Consider the following 18,135-nt stretch of genomic DNA (forward strand, 5'->3'; position numbering starts at 1 on the left):
GATTGGTTAAAATCAAGACAAATGTGTGTGATCAAATGCCTGGGATGTTCAGTCTGTAGGCAGCCAACTGGAGATGATAGACAGTGTAGATATGGATGCACTTAGGGACAAGATAGGTTTATGATTGTGGAATAAATCCAAATTGAAGGACATTTATGTTGCCCTACTTAATTAGATCCTCCTTAAAGTTTAGCCTTCCAAGGACAGATTTCTGTCCAGAGGCCAAGAAGAAGGTATGTTAGGGAGTAGTCTGGAGTAATGTGAATATTGCAGATATTAATTCAAACAAGAAATAGTCTTCAGTTCTAAATGTGGGTTGTAAATTGCAATCAGTAAATTGAAGTTAAAAGCACACCTTTGCTCTGTCTGTGGAGCACAGGCTGGCTCACAGATTAAGAGATATGGTGTGATTGTGAGATATTACCATATGCGTCTTGCTGGGATTAAGACAATGGAGTTACGTTAATTGTCTTGCATCTACCAGACAACATGGCTAAATTATTCATACCACTGTGAATTTAGTTCAAGATGGCAGACCAGGTTGATGTTATCACTTAGCATCGCAAACATAGTCACGGGTATAACTGCAATCAGTAGCTAATCTATTGTGACAGATTGCACAGATACTATTCTTGGGTATCTCTTTCTCTGTCTTTCGAAGTTACTTGGATATCAATTAGGTGTGTTCCAGCAAGGTTGTTTGAAAACTCAGGTGATTACTGTAGAAATGTAATTTAAAGGAAGCATTGTCAGCCCAAAGTATTCAAGTAGGCAATGTCATTATAGCAATTGAAATTGTATTGCAACACCTAATGTTACCTTTGATCTTTAGGATATAAAAATGTGACGTACTTTGGAGTTTGAGTGACTCTACCACAAGTGTCTCCGTGAGAATGCCTGCTTGTTGGGATGAATAAATACTTCTAGATCACCAGCTATAGTGTCTCTCCAGTGACTTCGATCAAAGTCACAACACATTTCCTTAATGAAATTCTGTATTCACTTCAAAAAGTTCAATTTAGAAAGAAATAATCATCTTGCATTGTATTGTGATTATTAATATCTTAAATTACCTGCAAAATATTGAACATTTCATTTTGTTTATTATTTTTCCCTGCATTCCAATCTCTTGAGGAAAAAAAAAAGAAATCAGGATACAATCTGATTCCCCTTTAGCTAACTAAGCCTCCTCACTGCTTTCCTTCACTGAAGTTCTAGTTTAATTTAGTGTTGCAATGTGAGATGCTTATATAGGGCTATTGTAAGTATAAACCTTGAACTCACGTCATGGACAGAGTGGAAAATTATGAATCTACTTGTGATCCAATGAGTTGACTACTGCATTGTCTTAATTAAGATTGGTAAGTGAAACAGTGTCTGGACATACTGGCAGGGGACATGCAACAAATTTTGATAGAAATGAGTAATGAGAGCTGGCTTATAATCTCATTTCTCATATTTAAAGTCTCTTACGGCATAGTGGTCATTTGCTCTTTCCATCCCATTCTCTCCTTCATTTTTTTGTAATCTTTTTTTCATCACTACCCATCAATTCTCCAGATTCCCCTACAACCTACCTGCATTTGGGGTAAATTACAACAACCAATTAACAGTGCAGTGCATAGAACACCAAACTGTACAGGCCAGGAACAGGCCATTCAGCCCACAAAGTTGCACTGACCTAGCTGAAAAGTAAATGTAAAAAAACGAAACCTAATCTCTCTTACCTGCACAGTCCATGTCCCTCCATCTTCCTTATATTCATCTGCCTATCTAACCTTCTCTTTAAAGCTTCTAGTGTATTTGCCTCTACCACCATGGCAGGAGCATATTCCAGGCATCCACCACTCTGAGTAAAAAAAAACTTACCCCTCAAATCCCCTTTGAACCTACTCTTTCCTACCTTCAATGGATGCCCTCTATTATTAGAGCTTTATACCCTGGGAAGAAGATGCTCCTGTTTACTCTATATATGTCTCTCACAGTCTTATATACTTTTTTCAGATTTCCCTTCAGCCTCCACTGCTCCAGAATAAACAACCCAAGTTTTTCCAGCCTCCCATGATAGCACATGCCTCTCTAAACCAGGTAGCATCCTGGTAAACCTCTTCTACACCATCTCAAAGCCTCATTATTTTTCCTATAGTGGTGCAATGAGAACATCTTTAGATTGAGAAGAAATCAGAGAACTATGGTAATACCCAGTGGGATGGCACTATAACTCTACACCAGATAAATCCGTAACCAAAGCTTTCTCTCTTTGTTTTTACCCTCCATCCACACTACAATGGCGTTTTCATCCCCCGAAAACAGATTTTCAGAAACACTCTCCAGAATGTGTAATTTTGAAAACACCACCTGGGCAGAGTAGTGTGGACGTAGTAACAGGAGAAATTTTAAAATATTGTCATGATGTACCAGAACAGATGGTGGCAGCAGCATGGAATTTCATTGATTTCATTAACGCCATAGAACAACGCCGCAGCGGAAACGGAAGTAGTAAACCGCTTCCTCTTCGGTTGTTTTCTGTAGATGTGTCCTGCGCATGCCCAGGAGGAGGAGATTCACCCAAATATGGACAAATATGGACATATCTTTAATGTGGACAGAGATACTTTTAAAAACGCTTAGTGTGGACGCCTATTGTTTTTAAGCAAAACCGGCATTTTCAAAATTATCCAGTCTAGTGTGGATGTAGCCTCAGGATCAAACCCAGAACTCTGGACCCACACAACAGTAATTCAAACTGTGACATCACTATGGCATGTAAACAGCTTAATGGCTGAAACTGCTTAAATAATCGAGAAAAGAAAGGGAAGTGCAGCTATAGTCAAATGAATTATAAAACTTTCTCAAGTGGCAATGTTGTTATTCCTTTCCTCACCTTGTGGCACATCGACAAGCAACTTTTCCGTTTCCTTAGCATTTTTCTCTGTTCTTTACAAAGCCAGTTTGCTAGCAACCCAACACAAATGGAAGGTGTGCAAGGAGCTGGCTGGATTAGAACCAGGGACCACTCTCCTCGAAGTCTGATGTGGATGCCACAACACTTGCAACAGGCATATCGATTCAGCCAACACAAACACATAAATTATATAAGCTGGTGAAGAGAGAAAGGACTGTGAAAGCAAGTCATTAGCGTAAAGCTCAATCTGAGACAAGTGCATGGTAATTCAAGAAGAGGTCCGTATTGCTTTGTTGCTGACATTGGGTTAGGATTATACAGACTAATTCCACAATCTGATGGGTTGTAGAAAAGTAGCCATCCCTGAACCTGCTGATGTAGGATTTCAGGGTTCTGCACCTCCTGCTTGACAACAGCAGTGAGAAGATGCTATTGGGGATCTGGTGGGTATCTTCTGGGACAGAAAGCAGAGAAGGTGAGGAACAGCTAGGTGGAACAAAGACAATATATTTGAAAGGTTAATATTAGAGTGTTAATATGGCAGTTGAGTAGAATTAAAATCAGATTAAGCTTTTTCTGCCTTGCAGCCCAGACTATACAAAAAAGGAAAGGAAAACAAAATTGGAGAATCTGTGCCAAAGTGATGACAGGTAGAAATGTCAAATTCTGCTACAAACTGAATGGAATAGTGAAGTAACTAAAACTGAAGGTGGTTTCTAACAAAGCCATGGAACAGGAAGATGGATATAGTGGCAGTTAGGGGGCGAAGGAACCGACTCAAGGTCAACAACTCTGTTTCTATTTGCTGCTAACTGCTTTGCAATTGTTTGTGACAAGTTGTTGTTGAATGTGAGGAATGTCGATTATCCTCTTGTCGAGTCAGGCTGCAGGCCCAACACAGATTTGTTGAAACACCTGTTGTTTCAGCTCTCAAGAGAATTAATGTGTTTTGCACATCTCTAAGTTGGACTGAAAACATCACAAATTCACCATGAGCTATACGTTCCCTCATTTAGCCACTTAATTAAAGATCTGAAGTGAAAATATTTTCAATACTGTCTAGTAAAATGATACTAATTAAAATGTTAATTAATTAACACTCCAGTTAATCACCATTAAAAGTAATTATTTGAAAGAAATAATGGAACTTAAAGTGCAGAAAAAACATTTACGGCTGATCCGATAAAACTAACACCACATTGCGTTTATCATATTTTGCAGTTTAGAGTTACATAAAAAGAACAAAACAATAGCTCTTTGATCCATTAACACAGTAGTTGTAATAATTCTCTCTGGGAGAAGTCATTCAAGTTCCATGTGACTTTCTTACTCATAGACCACTTTACATTTCCCTTGTCTATTTCTTCAATCACTAGACTAGCACATGATTTCCTTTATCATTTTCACAAGTATACATTGGAAATGCACTCCAATGCTGAAATCTGTCTTCTTCAATGGGATCAAACTTTAGAAGCAGTGCATAGTTTTTTAAGTGCTATTTCAATGTATGGCTAATGACAGTGAACAGCTTTCCCTCTTGTCATGATTTTAGTCATCAAAACAGAGTCTTAGTGTCAAACAGCATGGAAATAGATTCTTCAGTGGATTAGGTTCATGTTGACCATCAACACCCCATTTACACAAACACACTAGGAGGAAGAACTTAACTGGGCAGGCACCATCCATGAGGGACAGTGGACCTTTAGGGTTAAGGTCCATAACCCAGCGTGGTATACCTATTTACACTAATCCTATTATTCCTATTTTTTTCTCCAACATTTCTACTGCTCTCTATCTCTTCTAGATTCAACCAATCAGCTCCAAATAAGTATCAATTTACAGTGGTCCATTACCTTGCCAGTCCACAGATCTTTAGGATGTGGGAGGAAACCAGAGAGCCAGGGGAAAACTCATGCTGTCAACAGCAGAATGTGAAAAGTCCGCACAGACAGTACAGTGGTCAAAGCCAAAGCCAGGTCACTGGAATTGCAAGGTAGCAGCTCTACTAAATGTACTGAAAAGCTGGAATGGAATTGAAAGGCTGCTACTAAAAATGTCGCTTCATAGGTATTATCAGGATACTTTCATTGCTATTTCACCGTCAGCTATTACTTGTTTCACTTTCATTATTTTTGACTGGAAAAGCCTGCCTCCAGCTCAAAACACGGAAAGTTATTCTACAGATACCATCTGTCTCTGAATAGAAGTGAAAGTTGCTTGTTATGTTTAATGTTGTCCAAGTGTACTTGTGTTTACTGGAAAGGGGATCAGCAGTCTGTTGAGTTAATTTACAATTAAGCATCTAATTAGACTAATGATAACAAAGGTCAAAGTCCTGATTACTGTGTATTTAAATACAACAGTGAAAATCTCATGATCTGTGTATTGAAATCTCAGTTTGTCAAGGCAAAGAACACAGATTATTCTGTGCAAATCCAAACTGGAACATTAAAGAAATAAAAGGATATGTTTAATGAATAAAACAGCATGTATGGAGAACAAGAAAATAATTTAGCAAAGTCAAAGTCACAGTCACGGTCAAGTCTATTTTCATATACACAAGGTCGAGTCCACTTTCTATGCACAGGTACAATGAAGAACATGTAGCAGCATAAAGTTCAAGTTGAAGTTTAATTGTCATTCAACCACACACATGTATATAGCTAAATGAAACAACTTCCCTCCAGGACTAAGTGTCATAACAGGTGGGGGGGGGGGGGTCCAAGGTAGTGGAACCAAAAGCAAGACTGAACTACCAGGAGCAGGACTAGGCACAAGAAGGATGCAAGGGAAGTGAGGAAGAAAGGACACTGGACAAGACAAAGGCCCCGGATGAAACAAGGATTCCGGGCCTGGGCTAGGACTTGACAAGGATAGTGGAACCAGGACATAGAACTGGGAACTAGGAGCCTGGGCTTGGACTCCAAGCCAGAGACTGGACAAGGACCCAGAACCTTGGTCTTGACTCAGGCTCGAACTCCAGAACCTGGCGAGGACCAGGCGTGGCTATAGGATAAGAGGCACAGGACTGGATGTGAGACTCCTGGACAGGTCAAAGGAACCCCAGCACAGGACGAGGGAATCCCAGCACCAGGCTGGGCAAGGTACTCCTGGGCTGGGCAAGGCACATCAACAAGATGAGAACATTGAGCCCTGGTCGAGGGAGAACAGGAACATGGAACACCAAGCTGGGACCCCTCCTTGGGTACAGGACATAGAGCCAGGACTCATTACACAGAATGCTGAACACGATGAGACAGTTCCCAACACTAGGTAGAGGCAAAATGGCCAGACTTATATAGAAAAGGCATGAACGTGGACAGAGGCAGTTCCCAAAACTAGGTTGCAGCAAAATAGCTGGACCTACCTAGCAAAGGCATGGACACAGACAGTTCCAAACAGGGCAAGGCTCCAGGCAGGGGCAAGGCAGGTTTGGGGCTCCAGGCACAGGTTGCAGGGCAGGGCTTCAGAGGGAAAGAAAGGAACAATTCAGCCTCAGGGTAATAGCAATGACAGCCTGACTTATCCAATAGAGGCAAGGACCAGGAGCGACAGATCCCACCATAGGGTAACAGCAAGGACAGGCTGAATTCCCCCACAGAGGTGAGGACAGAATGCCAACAGGACAGACACAAGACAAACCAAACCCCAGCCTTAAACCCAGAGCCACTTATATTCCCGGCCCCAAGACGAGAATCAGGTGCCTATGATTAAGCCTAAATGAAACAAGGGAATGCCAGAAGACCTGGAGTCTGGAGTCCATGGACCGGACCATGACACTAAGGTGCAAACTCATTACATGCAGCCACACCTGACACATGGTACATGCAGTTATGACAGCACATGCATATAAAAATAATATTAGCACATGTCCCTGAGTGACATGGCCCAAAGATTTATGGTGCATGGGATGTTGTCCTAGAGCCACATTTCTGCAAGAACAAGTATGTGGCAGTTCCATATCTTGCACTAGGTCAGCCACAGATGAGTGCAATCACAGACATGAACATTAGGTAAGCATCATTCACAAGAACAATATAACAGAAGATAAATTAGACAAGAAAGGACAGAATTAAAACAAGAAAACAAAGTTATTGTAGCACAAAGCGATCAAAGTAGATATAGTGCTGCTACAATGATATAGTAACCAGGGTTGTGCAGAACTGACATGTTTGAGGAGAAGTAGAAGTTTTTCAACCTACGTGGTGTGGAACTTCAAGCTTCTGTACCTTCTTCCCGATGGTAACTGTAAGAAAATGGCATAGTTTGCTCGGTGGGGAAATCATTGATGATGGACATTGGCTTCTTGATGCCACACCTCATGTAGATACTACTAATGGAGGGGAGGGATGTGCCTGTGATATATTGGACTGAATCCACTATTCTTAGTGGTTTGTTACAGTCTTGTGCATTTAAGCTTCCATACCAGATCAGGATACAACTAGACAGGGAACGTCAGCATGTTGGCTAGAGAATTTTCATCTGAACTTGAAGTAGTTTGAGTGAAAACAGTTCCAAACAAAAAGAAAAGAATCAAATGATTAATAAATAAGGACTATGCATGGCAAAAGAGATGAATGCTGTTGTAGCACAAGGCAGAAGTCTGTGGTCTGAGATCAGAATGAAACAAAAGATAAATCATGAGGAAGCATCAATGAGTGTATGGGTCTGATTTTTTTTTGAATCATGTTGAATATTAATGCATATAATTTGCCTAATCAAAGGCTGAGATCCGCTCCTTGAAAAGATTGTAAGTTTTCTGGGAACACTGTAGGAGGCCTAGGCTGAAGAGATCAGGAGCAAAGGTTAAAGGGATAGAATTGTATGGCCTCCATCGGCCATAGTTGACCATGGGTACTGCACCTCTGGTAGTCACCAGGCAGTGGCCATTCCGGGGCGCAATCCAGGGCAGAGTTGTTATGAAGATACATCTGTTACCTATGCAGTGGGACCCCCACTCCCCATGCTGATGACAGGTCCGAAGGAACAACAGAAGTTGATACATTTTGGTGCCTGTAGTATTGCAGGAGTTGCCGTGCCGGTGCTGGGTACAGCAGAGCCGCCTTTGGGACTCCGACTCCGGATTATTCCTCAGGGTTTACTCCTAAACACTTTCCTGTGAGTGGGTATAGCCGCAAGGCAGCAGAGGTTTGAAATCAGAGTTTTCCCTCTCTTAGATGACCTACCATCCGTGGTTAACCTGCCCCATCTGCCCAGACCAACTGGTTTTAAGGCACCAGTTGTTCGCCTTTGCCCCTTCTCCTGTCAGTGGGAACAGCTCCGCTGGGCATAAGAACTATGCCACACGTGAAGGCCAGGAGTTGGACTTTGTTGTCAGAGGCTGGTTGAGACGCACGCCATGAAGAGCATTTGTTTGTTAGTGGGAGCTCGTCCCCATTACCACCCTTCGGCTATGACTACCCTTGGAGCCAAAATTATGCTTGAGAGTGGTACAGGTTTGCTGTAAGGTAAAGAAGATACCACGTAGTGAGAGGTGAGAGTAAACGTACAGCACTAAACTGAGTGATTGATAAGTGTATCGGTGTTTCACATGTGAAGTGTGCTGTGGATCCCATCCATGACTCTCAGAATACAGAAAAGAATCATCTGTGCATGCAGATAGCAATCTCATACCATGAAACCATTACTCCAATAAGATTTTTTTTCTCTCTGTGGCTTCTGCCTGGACTTTAATCTTAGCACCAATGGTGATCATATTGCTTACTGCTATGTTCCTAGGCTTAGGAACTCCTGCTTAAAACATCCATTTAAAAGGGAATCAAGGCACACACACAGTTGGTATAGGAAGGTGATGTTGAGGAAGTGAGTTGGGAGTGTGTCAGAAATGATGGAGGAAGTAAAAGAGCAAGACAGGAAATTACATTTTGGTTACAGGACAGGAACAAAATGGTTTAGGGATTGGAAGGGATATGGCAACCAGTATGGAGGAAAATGCTTGGCTGAGCTAAGGGGAAGAAACATCAGTACTACCAGCTTTGGAAGCATCACTTAATCAGATCCAACAGTGTAGAGAAACTGGGAGAGTCTTTACAGGATGCAGACTGCAATGATGTGCCATCAAAGTTGCTGCAGAAGTCTATGTTTTTTTAGTGGGTATTGATTGGTGGTTTATCAACAGAAATATGGATAAAGGGTCCTGAAGAATCAGGGTTCAAAAATGTGAAGGAAATGGAAATGGATATCAATAGCAAAGTTGTCAGAACTTGCAGTCCAAGGGTGAAAGCAGAAAGCAGCATTGACACTATCTTCAATATAATCATTACGTCAAATGTTGGAAAATTTCACCAGATCAAGCAGCACCTGTGGAAAGTGAGAAAAAATTTCAGGTCAAGGACAATTCATCAGGGTATTGGAAAAGTAAGTGAGCGAGAGGACCGGAACAGAATTGAAGCAAACGTTGCTCTTCATATCCAGCTACCAAGCAGGAATCACAGGAACATTTCAGATTCATAGAAAATATCAATTGCCATGCAAGATGAGTTCCAATGGCTGATGGGAACTAAGGTTCTGGGTTAAGTTCAAAAGGTTGCAGGAAATAGAGCTTTGGTAAGTTTCTGGGAAACAGAGGGAATGGGCACAGGAAATGAATCCTAGTAGGTGTCATGTCACCTGGAATAGGGATTTCAGTGAGTGTCAGGGAACCATGAGAAGCGTGCCCCTAGCAAGTTTCAAGAACATGTAAAGACCTGGGTCCCTGTGAGTTTCAGGGAGTACTGGAACCAGGATTCCCAGGAATTACAGAATAGTGTGGTAAAAATCATTAGACACTGAATAAGAGGGATTTCTGAATAGTTAGAAAACAGATCATTAGTATTTCACAATGCAAATACTTTATAGGATATGATCATGGAATAGTTTTAAGGGATATGTGCCAAATACTGGCAACTGGTTCTTGCTTGGAAAGACATTTTAGTCAACATGGGCGAGTTAAGCTCAGGGTCTTTTTCCATGGTGTATGATTCAACGAGTCTTAGAACATAGAAAAGAATAATCAGAGCATGTAATTAGCTACTTGATATTTTGAAACAATTATTTCAATTAGGTAGTTGTGGCTTCTACACTAACTCTAATCAAAATAACAATGTTGGTCATGTTTTCTGCTGCTAAGACCCTAATCTCAGGAGCTCCTCCATAAAGCATCCATTCATAATGGAAACAAGGCACACGAGGTTGGTACGTGAAGGCAGTGCTGAGGAGGTGTATGGGAGAATGATGGGATAGGGAAGTGTGGAGATGGTTGGGAATACAAATTACCTCCACCATTTCCTATTTCTGATGCATTTATCTTATTGTTTTCCTTTATCCATATTGCCCTTAAGTCCCACTTAATAGCTTCAATTTCTTCTTGTAGCTCAGTTTCACTATTTGTCTCTTAACACTTCAGCAAAAGGCCAACATGTAAGAGGTTCTTTATAAACACAGGATGGTGTTGTCATTGACAAAACTTCATGATGAATAGTTTCCGTTTCACGGTTTAATTGCTCAACAAGATAAGGGAGATAAACATCGGAATGAACTGTTTTTGAACATTGAATATTGGAAATTATTGGTTAGCAATGAGATAGGTCTCCCCCTGCCCCCCCAACCATCAGCCCAGTCAGAACATCCCTGCACAGTTAGAATGGCTGCAGTGAGAAGTCCTCTATGCAGTTTAACAAGAATTGACAAGTTAAATACATTTAATTTAGAAGCAAGATACAAACACCTACCACACTTGTTTGTCCCTTTTAAATCCCCTGCCACCTTATCTGTGAGGACTTTACAAGGCTGTTAAGCATAGAATTCCAAATGCAAACCCTGGAGAAATAGCAAATGCTGGCCCTCAGGCCCTCCCTGATAGGGAGAAACAGTGAATATTCAAAATAATTTTCTAATTGCAGATCTAGGCTAAAATAACAAAAAAGTCTCTTCTTCCCTTCGACCATTAAATGAATGGGTAGTGTAACACTGTCGATGATTTTACTGTTCAAGTTTATTGCTGCTATCTTACATGCAACTGTTGTGTTAATTTAGTGTATGAAGATGAAGCTAAATGGATTTCTCTAAACATATTAATCTTCTTCACTTCTTGTGTACAAATGATAATCATGCTGCTTAGTAAAATGATAAATGACAGGAGTGAGGCTAAAAATCTGTCGTAAATTACCAATCAGCAAATTATGTCTCAGATTTCACTTTAAAATGCCCAAGGAAAAATCCATGAAACAAATATGCAACAAATGATGCATTGTTCAACTAATGGTCTCAGATGGCTTTTCAAAATAAAGACAGGCTTCAAATTTTTGGTTAGAAAATCAATCTACTGAGGAACTCATCGGGTGGAACCACATCTGTGGGAAGTGTGGAAGGAATTATCGACATTTCAGATCAAAAGTCTTGCATCAGGACTGAGTGTGGACAGGGAAGGTAGCCTGTCTAAAGAGGAGTGGGGAGGGCAGAAACAGGAGCCACTGGGTGATGAGAAGGGACGAGGGATGTTGGATATTTAAGCCAAGTGGGGAAGAGAAGAGCCGAAGTAGAGATAGACACTGGAGAATGGTGTGTGTTGAGAGGAGACACAAAGGCAACAGAAGTTCTGGAATATGATATGTAAGAAAAGTGCTAATGGGAACCAATTGAGAGAGTGAGAGAGAGATGAAGGATAGATGGAATTGAAAAGAGGAGACATCCAATGAGCAAAGAGTCACACCACATTTGCACAAGCCGTTGCACTCTTCTTATACTAATCAAAGTAAATTCAATTAGGACAATAGCCTTCTGTTGTTTGGGTGTTTTGGAGGGTTAGAATATATAGGGAATATTGACTTCAGCAACCAACCTTTAGATCTGAATATGCATTGAGATTAAATTTAAAATGCAACTCAGAATAGTAAAATGCAGACCAGACTAACTGGAGACAGGCACTTAACCAACTATGTATGCACAGATCCAGTCAAAACCCCACTGCATGAATATGACAGTAATTAACACTTATTTGGGGTCTTGGTGGGACAATCCAGGCATTTGAAACTGTAACATGTAACTGAAAAAAAGCATTATGAGGGCATTGTAACTATAGAAATTATCTTGTTACCTTTGTTCTTTAACATACAAAAATATGCTGTAATGTTGGATCAGAGAGTCTCACTCTGTCTCTCTCTCCCTTACTCTCTATCTCCCTCATAACTCTGAAAGGCTGTCCGCATATTTGTGTGAGTCGAATAAAAGACTACTTTTCATTTCTATAACTATGTCTCTCCAGCAACCTTGTTCACATGAAAACACTGTGTCTTGGCATTTCAAGTTGTGTAAATGTTTATAGAGTCAGAGAGTAACACTAGATGGAAGCAAGCTTTTTGGCCCATTTGTCCATGCTGATCAAGAAGTCTATCCAAGCTTGTTCAGTGCTCCCGCCTTTGATACATACCTCTCTAATCTTTTTCTATGACTATTTTTTATAAAGCATTGTAGCATAACTATGCGCCTTATGATTCTATACAGTTCTATAAAGTCACACCTCTGTCACCTGTGCTCTATACCTTTCAAATGTTGTTGCTATGTCTATATCAACCACTTCATTTGGCAGTTAGGTCCATATAGGGACCACATGCTACAGGAAGAAGTTGCCTTTCAGATCCCTTTTTTACCTTTCACCTCTCACCCATGCCCTTGACATTTTGATTTCATTTCCTTGGGAAACAGACTGCGTAAATTCACTATTTGCCCTTCATATTTTATACATCTCTACAAGGTCACCTCTCAGTCTCTTTCATTTCAATGAAAAAAGTCATAGCCTATCCAATCACTCCCTCCAAATCAAGCCCTTGAGTCCTGGCAACATTCTTGTAAATCCTCTTTCCAACTTAATGAAGTTTATGCTAGTAGAATGGTTAGTGTGATGCTATTACAATGCTTATGACCTAGTTCAATTCTACCACCATCTGTATGGAGATGCTCTCAGTGACTGAGTGGGTTTCCTCCAGGTTCTCCCAAAGATGTGAGGGTTAGAGTTTGTAAGCTGTCAGCATGCTATGCAGAAGCACGGCAACAGTTGCTGGCTACCCACAGCACATCCTCAGACGCTGTAGGTCGTTGATGTAAATGTCACATTTCACTGCTTCTAGAGTCCTGACGAAGGGGCTTGGCCCGAAATGTTGACTGCTCATTTCCACGGATGCTGCCCGACCTGCTGAGTTCCTCCAGCTTGTTGTACGTGTCACTGTATCTTTCGCTGTATACATGACAAAGCTCATCTCTTTTGAAACTGGGTAACCAAAACTGTGCATTATACTCCTGATGTCATCTTCACCAACATCTTTTACAAATATAACACAAGATCCCAACTCCTATACTCAATGCTGTAACTGCTGAGGGTCAACATGCCACTTATCTTCTTCACCACCCTTCCACCTGAGAATGTACTTTCAAGGAAATGTATATTTGGCCTTCTAGATCCCTCTGTTCTAAAGCAGCCCTCAGGCACTGTGAAAATCCTGCTCTGGACTGATTTCCCAAAATGCAGCTCCTTGCACATCCATATTGAATGCCATTTGATATTCCCTGGCCCAGTGACCTAGACGATTAAAATTGCCTTGTAAATCCTCACCTCTACTATCACCAAAAATGCCACATTCAGACTCCAAACTCTCTGTATGGAAAATAAACTCTTCCTCTCATCACCCCTAATCATCGTACCTATCACCTTTACTCTATGCTCTCTTGACTTGAATATGAGCTCCATTAGGAAAGGAAAGTTTTGGGAGTCCAGAACCAGAGGCCAGAGTATAAGAACAAGGGGTAGGCCATTTAGAACCGAGTTGAGGAAAAAAATTTTCACCCAGAGAGTTGTGGATCTATGGAATGCTCTGCCTCAGAAGGCAGTGAAGGCCAATTCTCTGGATGCTTTCAAGAAAGAGTTTAGATAGAGCTCTTAAAGATAGCAGAGTCAAGGGCTATGGGGAGAAGGCAGGAAAGGGGTACTGATTGTGGATGATCAGCCATGTTCTCATTGAATGGCGGTGCTGGATCGAAGGGCCAAATGCCCTACTCCTGTACCTATTGTCTATTATAAAAGTTCTTTCTGTTATTGTCTCCCCATCTATCAGGCTACCTCTCAAGTTTCTCCATATCAGGGAAACAAACCCTGTCTCTCCAATCTCTCCTCATAATTAAAGTCATTGACATTTGTGCTATATTGTCGGGAAGAGCACACTGGCTATGATAAAGATATAATTTATCTTTCAATATGGAGTATTGAAACATCCACTTAGTTTATAGTTGGTATTAGTATCACTCTGCATTTTAACGTGTCTTAATAATCTGTGCTTGAGTGTTAATAGATCAGTTCAAAGCTCGAAGATGATTCATGAACAATAAGCAGCTTAAAAACATCTTTCAGAAGGAAATTATAATTTTATATAATGGATGATTCATTTCAAAGTGATTATTTTTCTGAAGATTTGTGAAACTGTGGATAAAAATGAGAAGGCAAGAACTTGTGTTGAACAGGTAAAATTTAGGAGACACTAAACAGGTTGCAGCAAAATTCAGGATTTTATTTGTATTAGATTAATGATTTTGTTGTATTAAAATGGCAAAAATAGACTTAATGTAACTAGCAACCTTGAAACCTCTGGTAGCATATGAGACACCCTGATTTTCTCAGCTGCAGAAGTTTAGGGAAGACGATCTTTGGCTCTGCCAAACATGTGAGATTGAGATGCATGCCCACCCCAAAACCTCTGTTTGTGTGGATGTTGTGTAATTCGCTGCCCTATTACAAATAAGTGTCACGAAATAACAGACAGAGCACTGCATACAATTAAAAAACAGCATTATAATACTTAATTTGACTAAATGGTTAATAAGAAAAGAACAAAAAAAAAGAAAAGGCCCCATTTTAATGAAACAGTCTAATGTGCTCCAGTTGGAGCTCATGGTTTCCCCAAGTCACCGATCCTCAATCAATCTCACCCCAGGCTTCGTGGAATCATGGTCCCGCTCTGGGTTGAATCCTTTGATCGCTTCTCTTTTGCATTTTTCCTCTTCATCTCTCTCAAACCACACTAAAAAAAACCCCGGGCCCAACCTTAACGTCTCTCACCAGAGAAGCCTCCCCTTCAATTCGACCATCCTAATTGGATGGCAGACATTTCTTCTCATCTCTTATCTTCAACAATAACCCAAACATAAACTAAAAACAAGCAGCTCACACAGAACAGCACAAAGTGAAATACATACAGCATAACAGTAAAAATATGAACCAGGGCATTACACATAAATCAGTAGCTCAGATATGAAGATACGTGGTCTTTTGAAACAAAAACAGAAAATGGTTCAGTGCCTAGGGAACGAGGAGCTTTGAATGTTTTAGTGCTGCACTCTTCAGCAGATCTGGGAAAGAGAGAAACAAGATAGCAGAGAAATTCTTGAGAAATGGGTTGGAACAAAGGCAAGTCCTCTGATATGGTATGATTAGATAATCTAATGTGGCAGTTAAAAGGTTATATGTTCAGTTTAAGCTTCTTTGTTTGTTTAGTGGACTCCAAGGTCAGGGGTTAGTGAACCCAGGATGGTGGTTTGAGGCCCAAGGTCTGCAGGCCCCAAGAATAATGGTCAGTGATTCCGAGAGTTAAAAATTCAGGAATTGGAGATTAGTGAGTCCTGGGATTGGAGGCCTGAGGTCGGTCAACAGGTCCTGAGATTGGAGAACTGTGATCGGCAAGCACTAGGGTCGAAACCCAGAAGCTGCTGCGTCCAGAGGTCAAAGTCCCAAGGTCAGTGAGTCTGGAGATTGAAAGCCCAATATCTGTAAATCTGTGTCCATGGTCTGGGAGTTGGAAGCCTAGAAGCAGTCTGCCCTGGTGTTGGAGGCCTATCTGTATGTGTGAATAGTCAGGTGGGGATGTTTGGGAATGGGTTTGATTATTGCTGTTATTGCTTCTTGTATGTTGGCTGCATGTTGTTCTGCCGAACATTTTGGGCATGCTATTTTGGCATCAGAATATGTACTAAAGTCTAATATGTTGCCAATGGTAAGGCTGTGGAACATTCCCAGAAAGCCAGTATATTCAAAATAAAGGAAAATAATAAGAGTCAAAATGATGGCAAATAAAAGTGGCTTGTTCTCATACCATCTAAGACCATCTGTTCACAAACAAGAGAAAATCTGCAGATGCTGGAAATCCAAGCAACACACACACAAAATGCTGGAGGAACTCAGTAGGCCAGGCAGCATCTATTGAAAAGAGTACAGACAACGTTTCCGAGACCCTTCAGCAGGAATGACAATCTGGTCATTCGGTCTCAAGCCAATCATATCCTAACTTCAGCTCCATCAGCATTTTAGAATTATGGAAGTACTCCCAATATGAATCAACCCCCGCATGAATCAACGTCTATTCACAGGGTCCAGGAATTGTTAGCAACTAAGGAAGCAAAAGTGGAATGAAAGACACTGTTGCAGGACAGAGGTGAGTGAGAATGACACCTAAATTACCAAAAAAGTTTGAGGAATTTGAGAATGTTACTGATTATCGGTTGTTGTTTTAGTATTGTTACATGTACTGAAATATATTAAAACTGATATAATGAGCACATTATAATATATACTATATTGAAATATATAATAACTATGATATATGCTATTCAAATGATCATATAATGCATATTATAACATAATAAATTCTAAAAACCTTTAAAAATGATTGGGGTGGAAGGGGTTCTTGATTATATTGGTTGCATCCACAACTCTCTGCAAGTTCTTGAGGCCTTGGGCAGACCCTTTGCCAAGCCACACTGCAATGCTTCTGTATTAGATTCTTTCAATGGTGCAGCTGTAAAAATTATTCAGGGTCATCAGAGACATGCCAAATTTCCTTAGCCTTCTGAGGAAGTTAAAGTGTTAAAGGGCTTTCTTGGCCATGGCATCTAAGTGGCTGGACCAGAACAAGTCGCTGGTGATATTCATATCTGGGAACTTGAAGCAATCAGCCATCTCAACCTCAGCACCATCTCAATGACAGTGAATGGCCCTGGAAGAAAAAAGGAAGGGGGTATTGTGAGGTTACAATGCCCCCATCAACGACATGATATGTTGAGGTAGAAAAAGTTAAATATGTGGAAATAAGACACTGGAAATACTGTATGTCAAGGTTCTCTGCGTGGGCAATTGTAGACATCGGCCGTACAGCTGTAATGGAAAGGAGATCAAGATAATAGCCTGTACAGAAGCAATTCCCTATGGTTGATAATAATTTTCACTGGTGATACAGAATATTTTGACAGACTAAAGAGCTTTCATTTTGCAATCACCTGAGGCAGTTTTGACAAGAGTAAATTTTGTATTCTCTGAGACAGTAAATTAGCACTGAAAGAGAAGCTTGGATTTATAACTGAAGGAAGAACAGCAAGAAACAAACCTGGCCTGATCTGTGAAGGGAGTAACAAAGTAAATCAAAAGTCACTGCTGAGAATGGTTAGTTGGGCTTTCACTAGACGTGGTGCATGCTTTGTGGTTAGCCCTCTTGGCTACAGCTTGTGCAAGGCTCCCAACAATGCTGAGGTCTCACTGCAGAACACTTTCCATGAGGTGATGTGGGGGCACAGGTGATGAGTAATCCGTGGGCAGCAGAGCCAGAGGTTCGGCCAGAGATCACCCTGACCGAGGTGATCCTGACGTATTTCATTATAATGTAGAAAGAGGCTGTCCATCCCAATGAGTCTATTTCCCCACTCTTTTTCCCTGATTAGTGTTGATGCTTTATAGCTTCAGGTACCCAGATATAACACAGAGCCCTAAACAGTTCTCTCAGGAGAGGCAAGCTTTCAGAAGTAATCCCTCCAGTCTTAAGTATTGCATCCACTGCCCCCAATATGGCATCATATACATCACGGTGTCAAGGCAAAGAAGATAGTACCTTTACCAAGTCCCTGTACACTGTCTGCTGAGGCCGTTTGGAGTTTCTGATCACAAGCCATTTTAATTCTCCACCCCATCTCTATATTCTCATGGTTGTCTGCGATGGCCTCCATTGCCAGAGTACAGCTGAATGCCAACTGGAGGAATAGCAGGTCACCTTCATCCTCAATGTCATGAATACTTCCAAATTCTGGTCAACGGCTTCCCACCATCTCCTAACCTATCCAATTCTTCCTACAGCTACAGAATCCTCCCAATACCCTGTTTTTTTCCTCAATTCCATCCATTCCAATTGCCCATCACCCACACA

This window comes from Hypanus sabinus, chromosome 18 (assembly GCF_030144855.1).
Source record: "Hypanus sabinus isolate sHypSab1 chromosome 18, sHypSab1.hap1, whole genome shotgun sequence".
NCBI lineage: Eukaryota > Metazoa > Chordata > Chondrichthyes > Myliobatiformes > Dasyatidae > Hypanus > Hypanus sabinus.